Below are 11,784 nucleotides of genomic sequence, written 5' to 3' on the forward strand. Positions count from 1 at the left end.
CCCTGCTTGTAATTGCATCCTTAATACAGTGTCAAACTTGAAATCAAGATTCCTTGCCATTTTATTAGGAGAATGTCCCTAATCATGGAGGTTCTTTAATAGTAGAGAGGAAAAGGGACCTCCTAGCACATAATCAGAAAATTTCAATTGGCAGTAAGATGCAGTTCTTAACTGCAAGGGCAAAGGTTTATTTAGACAATTCAACAGCCTAACAAGTAAATTCATTACATCCTGAAGTCCTTAAATTGAACTTGAATGCGTCTCTAAATATTGTGTTCTAGTTCAATTGCAGATTTATTGAACTTAACAGCAAACACTTGCATATTTGGGAAAGCAATCTCTTCTCCTAAAGGAATTAATGCTAGAGACTATTTTGTCCAGTATTGTGGAAGAGATAAGGCTTGGTTATTCCTTCAGTCCTCAGAGTCTGTGAGCCCCAGTGGATGCCCTGATTCTGACTTTGCTTGTACCACAACTATCATACTAGACCATACATGGCTTAGAAATGCATTGACTTCCAAATTTCTTGGAAACAAGTTAACTTTGATTAGTGTAGGAATAATAACTTTCTCATTATTTTCAGTTAATTGGTAGATGTCCCTTCAGACTTCTCTTTGTGCTGACAGCTGATTACTCCACACCACAGCAATACCATCATGTTCCACTAGCATTCAGCAACAACATCAAAGGGAAAAGAAGAAAGGCGAAAAAAGAGTTTCTAAGTGATTATGGTTCCTCAAAGGCTCCTCCTCTGTGTGTCTGCACTGTTACTGGCTGTTCTAACAACTGTGCAACCCTTGAAACCTTGACTTTGCATAACAATTTCTCCTGACCCAAGAACTCTATTAAAAGTAGGCAGAAAACAACACGTTCATGCAATAGATGGCCTAGACAATAATATACTGAGTAAAGGGATTTCAATTTCAGGCCAGGTAGCACAACAGCATGGCAGTTTCTTGCCGTTTATCATCACTCAGCTGCCTACTAAAAGCTGCTATTTTGACATATTTTAGGATATGTAATTTCTAGCTGCATGTACTTGACCACTCAAGACAGAATAAAATTGCCATTTTTCATCCAGACTCCATTTCCAAACTCCTAGTGTTGTTCCAGCAGTTTGCTTTTGCCACAGAGGGGTCAGTGTTGAATGGGCATGGCAGGTGCTCCTTGAGAGGGGCCCGAGCAGCTCCCCTGTGCCCAGCACACGGCGGTCGTGTGGGAATGATCACCCCGGGCACGGGATGGATGAGACTCACAGACTGCTAATGTGCAACCAGAAGAAACAACACAGCCCTGCTCTCCACTCTGCAGACATTCAATTAATGAATGTCAATTCCTGAGATTAGGATTCTTATCTGAGTTATTTAAAGCAGTTAAAACAGCTTTGATGCATTGCATCAACCTTGCATAGGGACGACTTGAAGCAGTCAGGGTAGTGTGCCATCTATCAATGCAACGCCAAGCTTCCAAATGAGAAAAGCAGTGTAAAGTAGAAATACTTTAAAAATACAGATAGCTTTATCTGCCCAATTAATTCACTGATTTCAAGTCTGGATAATCATAACAAGTATTTTTGAAGCAAAAATGTAAAAGTCCCTAAACCAACTGAATTTAGTCTAAGGCAAAGCATTGTGCCCGGCATTCCATCACCCACCAAGAATTTAAGCAAAAAAATAAACCCATTAAGCATAGATACCATGCAATAATTAATAACCAGAGTAGAAGTATAATATTCACTTAACTGAACAATATCAACTCAAATATTTTTTCTGCAAAGGTAGTCTGAAAATCTTTGAAACAAAGTTGCCTTGTTTGTTTGGAGGAAGATTGAAAGAAAAGACAATTTTCCCTTGAAGGAGAAATACTTATTAGATAGGGTGAAGTATTAAAATGAGTAAATGTTTGCAACTGTTAAAATAAAAGGACAACAATATTCTTATTTGTTTCTGCCAGATTTGTCCTTGTTTCTGTCAATAGCTACCAAGAACAAACCAAACCTGCAACTATACCAGTTTCCACTCTGTATAACCATGTTTAAAATACTCAAAACCTGAGGCTGTTTTCATAAAGATTTACTCCCCAGTCAATACCCTCCTGGTGTTTCAGCTTTGGCTTTTCTCAAAGTCTCATCCTTAACTCAGCAGCCAAAGTGACTGAGAAACTTAAATCTTATTTTCAGAAGTAACCGGGGTACACAGGAGCTAAGTGCTGTTTTTGTTTCATTAAAAAGAGGTTACTACAATGATTACTTAATAGATTGATTTTTACTATTCAGAACCTTACTAGAGATGCATCAAGCTCAAATGGTACAACTAACAAACCTGGCCACAATACATGAATTACAATTCCTAACAACAATCTTCTGTCCTTTCCAACTAGTCTGTTTTTCCTTGATGAAGTGATTTCTGTGACTCTTTATCCAGATGTGCCACTCTAAAGCCTCTGAATCTTCCTCACCTCTTTATTTTCTCCATGCTCCACCTAAGTTTGATCACCTGATAAAAAAAGCACCTCAATTTCTGATGATATTTAAATGCCCAGTCACAAAAACATTTCAGGATGTAATCATTGCAAACACTCAAGGATGAGCCAGAGGAGATGCACATGTGTGAAGATTCTGAATCCAGCTTGAGCAGAAAAACAGACAATTTTAAGAACTTCCTACACTGATTTCTTACCTCCCCTTCATCTCTCTACCCCTACTATGAAGTATCCTGAGGAAAATAGAGACCCCCAGGTGGAAGTTCCAAATCCAGGCACTGTGTTTCAACTTCTGCCATTACAGAATGCTTGAAACAAGCAAAAGGAAAACTCACATACCAGAGACCTTATAGCTGTGGTATATTCAATTTTGGAATTTTTTTCTTGGTTTTGCTAGCTATTCACATTGGTACTGCTTATATTTTTCTAGCTCAGTAAAAATATAAACAATACCAATGTGAACAGCTAGTAAAACCAAGCAAAAAAATCCAAAACAGAACACACCACAGTAACCTCAGAAGTCCCTTGACATGGAAACATCCTTTCATCACCTGAACAGAGGTGATCTGAACACATATCTCCTACCCCCATCCAGAGCAACCCATACACTAACAAGTGGTATTACCAAATGCATCATAACACAAAATATTGCCCAAAGTCTGAAAGTTTCACAAGTTGCTTAAAGGGAAGATTTTGTCCATTGAGTTTTCAGTCATATCCCTTCCCTCAAGTAGCTCCTGTAGCACACTATATGAATTTTAAAGCCTCAAGCCTTCAGGAAGCTGTATTCCTCTATTCACAGAGTACTAAAAAGACTTTCCCATCTCCTCCCAATATCTGCACTGCTCAGTCAGAGACACAAACACTTCAGTGTAGGTCTTGAACCTACCCAAGGCTAAGGAATTTCGCCTTTCATCTGCCCTGACTGCTGGTATCAATACAAAAGCACACTCCTTACACCTCTGGAGATCAAAACACACCCAGCTTTCCTCACTTCCAACTTAAAAATAATTTAAAAAAACATCCTTACAGGAACAAAAAAGCATATGTGAAAGAGGGAAGTTACTCAGTTTATTTTCCCTTCAGAGTCATGTTATGAGCACTGCTCAAAATCCAACAGAACAAAGCACATTAGAAAAAAAGAGAATTTCTTGGCTGAACATTCTGGGTGAGACCTCCAGAACATCTCTGGCTCTTTAACCTATAGACAGAAAAAAACATATAAACTTGAGCTTCAGTAGTAAAGCTTCAACAGGGCTGCTACAGTGAACTACAGTTCTCAGTGCACTCAGCTCCTCTGGCAAGATTCATCAGTGACCTCCACTAAAAAAAAGCAAATTTCAAAATTTCCACTGAGAGCTTAGCTAGACTTGGATCCCTGAGTCAAGTGACTAACATGGATTTACCCACAACATACCACTTCCCCAATAATTTCTTTTCCTTTTAACTTCATGTCCTCGTCTTCAAAATCTCCTTGTAATCTTGGCAGTCAAGAAGCCGCTACTCCCTGAAAACTCCCAAAATGCAGAAGATCACCATACTTTAACACTAATGTCTTCCAAAGGAGAAGAAATTAAAATTACAGTGCCATGTGATAACTGACAATCTGATACAGAAATAGCTAGGGAATGGACACAGAAGCCATAAAGCCCCACACCAGAAGTGCAGTAGTTTTGTCCAGCACAACACACCAAATCTTGCCTCTCATTTGAACCACCAATATGAAATGGTAGGAGGGGAAACATGCAGCAGTAAAGACATTGGAGAAGATGCAATCTTTAAGGCTAAAAGGACCTTGCAAAAGCCATCTTCAAAGAATCAACCAGATTGAAATTTGGCAAGCTTATATTAATAACGATACAAAGAATTACCAAAAAATAAAAGGACAAAGAAAGGCATTCTAGCTCAAGCACTTAGAGAAATAAAACAATTTTTAAATGCCATGGTATCAACATGTCACACACATTGTTTCCAAATGTTCATAATATTTTCTGCCTGGTAGCCTTTAAACACACACTGAAGAGTAGCAAGCAAATTTACTCAAAGGTCCTAAAATGACAACAATATATGTTTAAGCTGCCAGTATGCATTTCTTGCATGACTACAGAAGCATCCAAACATGGTTTTGAAAAGGGAGCTTTGCTGCAGTGGGACTGCTGTGCTTTCCAAGTGCCTGTGACACTTCGCCATAGCTTCTACTGCTTCTCCTCCATGATGTAAGTAAAAACACCAGCAGCTGGGTGTACCAGCTTACATTTACTTCTTAACTTCTGGGAACTATGACCTCCAGCTTTTTCTTATCCCAGGAGTAGGTGGAACAGGATCTCTCCTCAGCACTTGGAAGAGACACTCTACCACCTCTAGAGCCAATGAAATCTTGCACCAAAAAAAGCAACATCAAAATTTGCTCCTCGCAGACAGCTGAGTAAAGAAGCAAATATTGCATCATTAAAAAATGCTTATTTCAGGATCAAGTCAGAATTGTGAAGACCTAGATTTAAAACAATGCAATTTTAAATTGCCTATATACAAGACAGAATAATGTAGGCTAGAGAGAATAACCCAAGTGAAGTGCATAATGTTAACATAGCTTCTACTGAGGAAGTGTCACAAATCTGGCAGAGTTAGAAAAACAACAAAAACCTGCCAAGAACAAGACCCAGGTTAAAAATAAGTTGGTTCATCAACTTATGAATTATATGTATTAAAAAGGTTTTACAAAGATTTTAATAACAACTTATTTTGACTTCTATAGATTCTGAAAGAAAGGGAAAAGCTTGTAAGGTATTCTAAAGCTGCTATCTAAAAATCATCCTGGATGTTTAGGGTGCTTCATATACATTTTTCAAATGCATTTTGATCTTAAATCATTAAATAAGCACATAGAGAAAATTAGCATTGAGAGACAGCAATCTTACACGTCATGGGGAAAAAAAGCACAAACAAAAAAACCTATGAAGTATAAAAAGGTGACAATTAATTTATTTATTTCATGTAATGAATGACAAATGTTTTCTGAAATACTACAACCAAAGAAGTCCAAAATGCTATCAGCAATGTCAAGAGTTAGGTGATAAGGGAGAACTTTCTTTTATTTGCATCTCCCTAGGATCCCCACCACAAACTGCATTTTTGTTGGGGGGTGTTTTTTTGGATTTTGTTTGTTTGTCTTTATCTCCAAAGAACACCTTAGCAGAAGCTATCAGCTTTGACAGAACTCCAAAATTCTGGCACTGAACCATAAATTGACCATTACCATAAAAAGAACTGCTAAATGAGAAACTATGTGCTCAGTATAAAACTAATTTCATGCTTTCAAAAGCACACAGTGGCTTCTAGCAAGATAGTGGCCCTGGGACTTGCAAAGACAGATTGGCTAATACAAATGGTGTGTGTGCTCCTGATGCAGTCTGCTTAGCCAAGCTTTACATGTACTGGCAGTAAATGGAAATTCTCGAATCTTCTGTCAAACAAATACACACTTATCTATAACTTTGGAGCTGAAAGCTATAAAACAGCTGCCTCATAAATATATTTAGCAGGAAAAAGCATGAGCTGTCCTAGTTCCTCAGAAGAAAAAAAAACACAGCAGTCTTTACATAGTAAGCACAGACATTTCTATAGCAAGGAAGAAAAAAATTAATAAATATTTTTCAACACGTTTCCTTGTTTTATTAAAAAAAATACTATCAGCATACACAAATATCATCATATGAGGTCTCACCTCACCAACTCAATATTCACATAACAGCAGTGCTTAATAAGCAACTCAGCTGAACTAATTTCTTTTTTTGTTCTGGTATGGGTGAAATTCTCAATAAAACCCCCTTTTTTAAACACACAAGTACAAAGTCTGTTTAGTTTACGATAATGCTTTCAAGCTTGAAGATTTGCTACTAGAACTTCACAGGCTACCTTTAGCACACTATCTGTTCCCTTAAATAAAACTTGGTGCACTAAATCTCAAATTTAACTGGTTAGGGAGAGCAACAGTAATTTTATACCCTTCTCAAAGAAAGCTGTTGGTGCAAAAGAATTACTGGAAGCTGTTCTGGGCATGACAGATCATAACTTTTAATATTAACAATGACAGACATATCTAATATGTCAAATCCAGTATACAATATATTTCATTCTTTACTTTTTTAGTTTATCTGGAGAAACCGACAGCTCTTGTGTTTCACACACCATTGTAACCATACTTTGAGATTTAACAAGCCAGAAAGCAAGCTCTGGTAAGAGGTATTTATTCACACTGCTAATAAGCTTCTTTCTACAACAATAACGCAGCATCACTGACATTCAAAAAACATTTAAAATGCATAGGAAGTCACCTACTGGAAAGATGCCCTCTGCAAACAGCAAGCAAGGAAAGGGAGCTTGCCACATATTTAGTTACTTTTAATACTGAAATAAGAAGAGAAGAAAAAGATGCATTATATGCCTTGCCTTTTTTATTATCCTTTCCACTGGAATAACTAAAACAGAAATGCAGTGCACACAGAAATAATGCCAAACATGTAAGCATCCACTCAATGTCGTAGCACAAAGCAATTCAGTGAAGTTTAATAATAAAAATCAGACTCACCTCTACTGGGAAGCCCACTCCACATTATGGCAATACTATTTAAGCAGGTTAAACAGCAACCAAGTTACATAAACAAAACTTCCAGTGTGTGACCAATATGATCTACGGTGCTACAGAGCGTTGGCTCCAGCCCTGCTATCTGTGTGACAGTTCACTGCTATACCAGAGCAGCCTCCAACCTTCCCAGATGCCGGCTTATTGCATTGCTCATTGAAAATCCTTCACACGCTGGCAACATTTTAGGGAAGGACAAGCACACTCTGAGTCATTTGTAAAGAAAGCAAAGCAATTTCAGTTCTGTATCTTCATGCCTACCGAAACACAGAGCCCTGTCAAACTAGAAGTCTGCGTGAATTTATGCTGAGAATCAGGCAACCCAAGCCTTCATTATCAATGCATGGAATCAGCTACAGAGATCAAATTCAAGCAAACCATAAAAAAATAAAAGGATATGATTATGAAAGGCTCTACAGCTTCAGCTCCAAACCACACAGAACGAGGAATCATCTACCTAGACTGTGTAAATGTTAAAAATAGCTCTGTCTTTTCTACAACGAACACGAGACAGAGGAGAATGAGCAGCAGTCTGTATTGTGATGAGGTTCATTATTGGGGGGGGAGGGGGGGGGAAAAAATCCAGCAATAAAAATTAATGATTCCTTAAAGCTTTTCTAAATAAGATTAATTCAAAATTATGCAAATGAAATAAGTATTTTTTAACATGTAACAAATGAAGTCTATTAAATATTAAAAACCAAGATATCCATTAAAAAGTATAATAAATATTTGGGTGAAAACATTTAGAATGCAGACCCAACAAAGCCCTGCACAGCCTAGCAGATTAAATATTTTTACCAAAATAAAAATATCATTAAAAGCATGAAATTGCATGACCAATGCCTTCATTCTTTCAAAACAACATTAATTTTAAATTACTTACTATGAAAAACCTTCATGGCTTATTAAATTCATGCTAGTCCTACTCCCACATGGACTTCTCACCATGTACATCTTTTTTATCTTTCCAGGTACTTCATAGGTTTTCTTTCCCCAGAAAGGTAAGAGAGCATGTGTTGCTGTGCATACTCACACCCAGAGATACACAGCATAAGACAGATGTAACCACAACTAGGCTTTGAAGAAACTGAAGGACACAGGAGTTTTTTATTTATTACCTGTACAGGTATCCAAATACACTGTTTGGTCATGAGACAACTACCAGAGAAATTTTGACAGGATTGGATCCCAGATGAGAAAAATTACTATACAGAGAAGATATCAGTTTTCTCTTTACAAGGTAAAAATAACAAACAAACCTGACTTCATTATTTTGTTTCTTCCAATAGTTTTACTACAGAAATCATGGCTAGAAATGCACGCGAATAAAAATGTCTGACTTATAGATCCCTTTTCATCTCAGCTGTCTACACCTCTAAACTGTGGATCACATCCTTCAGTGAGACAGTGAAGAAATTCTTGCAGCAACATCAACTCACCTTATTTAAGACACTCTCCAGGCCATGCCTGAAGTGGTTAAATGACAAAGGATATGCTCCCAACTGAAGCAGAAGTTGTGTCACCACCACTCCTGCAGCCATTCTCAGCTTGAAACCATGGCTGGTGAGCAGTTGTATTTTTGGTCCTAGACTCTAAAACATCTGATTTTCTGATGTCTTAAATGCTGCTTTTTACCACAGTATAACTGCCCTTGAAGAGAGGTTAAACTGTCCAGGAAGGCATTTTGCTACCAGAATACACCTATGCAAAGTAGTGGCAAAGGGTCCCGAATGTACTGCCCAATCTTACTTTGAAATCCTTCCACATTCCACCCAAAGGACCACTGCCTATAAACTATTTTTTCCATAATACGTACATACCTTATTTTTTTTGCTTAATGTCATTCATGTGTTCCCCCCATTTTTTTCATAATACGTACATACCTTATTTTTATTGCTTAATGTCATTCATGTGTTCCCCCCTCCAAGAGAATGTAGTCTGGAAATGAAAAATTGGTCTGATAACTCTTACCTACTTCAAAAGAGTTATGGTTTTCAATTTGCCACTAGGGAAGTAGGAAAATTTTTGAATGCTTTTTTCTGATTAACTTATCAATTACTTTAAAAAAACCAACCTCAATAAAATAAAGATTTTCCCATGTTTTTCCCGAAGACTACCAGTGAGCGCACGTATAATCTACTTAATACTTTTTATTAATTTGACCAGTACTTCCACAGTGCAATTACTCAAAGAACTATATTATGAATATAGTGTGTAGTCATTGACAATTTTTTTTTATTTTAATGTCACTTTAATGTCAGTTCTGGGCCTTGATATTAACTCTCACCATCAACATTTTGTGAGGAGTACTAAGTGCCCAAAAAGAATACAATAAATCTGCCTCATTTCAAAGCAGCTAATCATAATCACGATGGGTCCCTTCAAATTCAGCATATTCTATGTTTCTGTGATGACTTCTGTGAAAGAAAAAACAGCAATTGCTTATACTAAATACATTGCATTCTGTAAGAAAAATGTTACGTACCATTACCTATCTCCTAAATGGTGGAAGAGACTCAAGTGATGCAAAGAATGTAGTACCATCTACCAAATGTGATCTTGTTCAAGAGACCACTGAATAATAAAAAAACCAACAGAGCCCATAGCAAGAAGTGAAATACTAACAGTTTCTCAACAGCTCACTAAGCCAGATTTCATTATGGACATGTAATTCTTTCTGTTATTATTTCTATTATATTGGACACAGTTTTGCATTTTAGTGAGAATATAATTTTTTACAAATAACAACTTACATTTTACCTAGAGTAGGACAGCAAAGCATGGAGCAACCTCCCTCTCTCAAGAGGGCAGAGAGAGGAAAACCAAAGGAGTTGCTCTACTTTGTGGCCCCACAGAAGCAGCTTTCCTGAAACTGCTTTCTAAAAGGTTGGGCTGTAGGCAGCTGACATGGAAGGCAGAACAAGTGGTCACCTTCTACTAGTCCAAAACAGGTTTTGCCCCAACACCACAAAAGAGTAAGCTCACAGGGCTCTCTACAGACTTGTGTACTAATTCTATAGCTATGCATGCATGCATTTAATAGGACTCAGGTCACAAACTTTTTAAAGATACTTCTAGTTCCTGCTTTGCATTCCTCTGAGTACTTGCTAGAATAATTCATGAAGATCTTTTGCAATAAAAATCAGATTATCCTTGTCTTTTTTTAGATAATGAAAGATAAACATTGAGAAGGAATTGAGGACCTAGATCAAGAGGATTACAGTATGCAAAAGTTCTGTACTCTATTATGTTGGCACAAAGCAGTCTCAAATGACAACTAAGGTACCTGTCAGAAAGCCAGTCTTGGCCCATATAAACATTAGAACATACATACAAAAACCTGCATTTAGGCTTAGATTCTTCTGGCAAAAACCAAGGAAAAACTCCCCTGAAATGACAGCAGTGCACTGCAGATTCATTCTGTTGTATCCAACCATCATGGGTCTGATCTAAGGCTATCTGGAATGTTTTCAGTATAATTTCTCAAAGTCTATCAATAGTCTGTTAAATTTTTTGGCTGAAGATACTATTCACACTTTCTATGTCTATTTTTTTTGACAACTAATGTGCAAGTTAGCTATACAGTCCATGGATCCTATCAAGAATAATCTGAGCTCTTGAATTGTAAGCCTCCCTGCCTCCATTAACTTGATAGGTTGACTAGACTTAAGCATTTATACGGAACTGCACAAAGAGATGAAGCTCTAATCTCTGTTGCCAAAAGTGGAAGAAGCCCTGCCTTGTCCAAACTCCCTCGTTCTTCTCCCATGCCTAAAACTGCTGTTTTACCTTCTCCTTTGTACTACCACTACTAGGCCCTTTTTGTGACCGGATTTAAGTCACAAACACAACAGAAGTCTAGTAATTTACATATTTATTTTGCTGTATTAACAAATCCCTGGCTGTCATTGCTGTGAGCCAGACCACAAAACTGTGTGTTTGTAACACCTCAGGAAACCAACCTGTGATTATTTCCTCAGTATTGCAGCGTTAACACAACAACTCATAGCACTGTTCCCTACAAAGAGTCATGGTACAGGGTCCTACAGCATTTCCAAAGCTGTCTCACAAGGTCAGAGATTTCAAGAACAAGAAGGCAGAGCTGCTGCCAGGACACACTGAATCCTGACATCCCAATCACACCTCCAGCCAAACCTGCAGAAAGATCACATGGACATCAATGAGTGCCCTGAAGCACATGTGCTCTTTAAAACAGCCTAGGACCCAGGGAAAAGGGGTTTTCCTTTGCCCACTTTTAAATCTGGACACCTTCTGTAAAAAAATGAAACTTCCTTACACGTTTCCAGAGATCTGTAAAATCTGGACTTCGACAGGCATTTTTAGTACACTTCCTTAAAACTACACCAACCGTTCCCATGTTACCATGGGGGAAAGGAGAGAGAACCAGGAGACTCACCAGGAGATACCACCCCATGGAGGAAGCAATGAGAATTCGTGGCGCAAAACCGGTGTCACCTCCGAGGAAGAAGCGGGAGGAACACGAGGCAGCCGTGCTCGGCATCCCCGGCCGGCGCTAGGAGCAGCCCGCAGTCATCCTCGCAGTTATCGCCCGGGGCAGCGCCGGGATGCTGAACGCGCGGCTCGGCATGGCCCGGGCTGCAGCGCCATCGCGTGGGTACCGAGCCGCCCGGCTCCCA

At 38.3% G+C, this 11,784-nt stretch overlaps 1 protein-coding gene across 3 annotated transcripts in view; it reads right to left on the reverse strand.

Annotated features, from left to right (window-relative positions):
• The window catches only part of ZNF385B (zinc finger protein 385B), a 150,795-nt gene that overhangs the window by 102,811 nt on the left and 36,200 nt on the right, over positions 1-11,784 (reverse strand). The window contains exon 1 of one of the 3 annotated variants that reach the window (XM_031058955.1): positions 7,070-7,263. The exons of 1 other annotated variant lie outside the window; for it this stretch is intronic. The gene's annotated coding sequence lies outside the window, so the exon portion shown is untranslated. Of the gene's footprint in view, positions 1-7,069; positions 7,264-11,784 lie in introns of those variants that run through there. One more of the 3 variants, XM_031058946.1, reaches the window with a different exon arrangement.

This window comes from Geospiza fortis, unplaced genomic scaffold (genome assembly GCF_000277835.1).
Source record: "Geospiza fortis unplaced genomic scaffold, GeoFor_1.0 scaffold112, whole genome shotgun sequence".
Lineage (NCBI taxonomy): Eukaryota > Metazoa > Chordata > Aves > Passeriformes > Thraupidae > Geospiza > Geospiza fortis.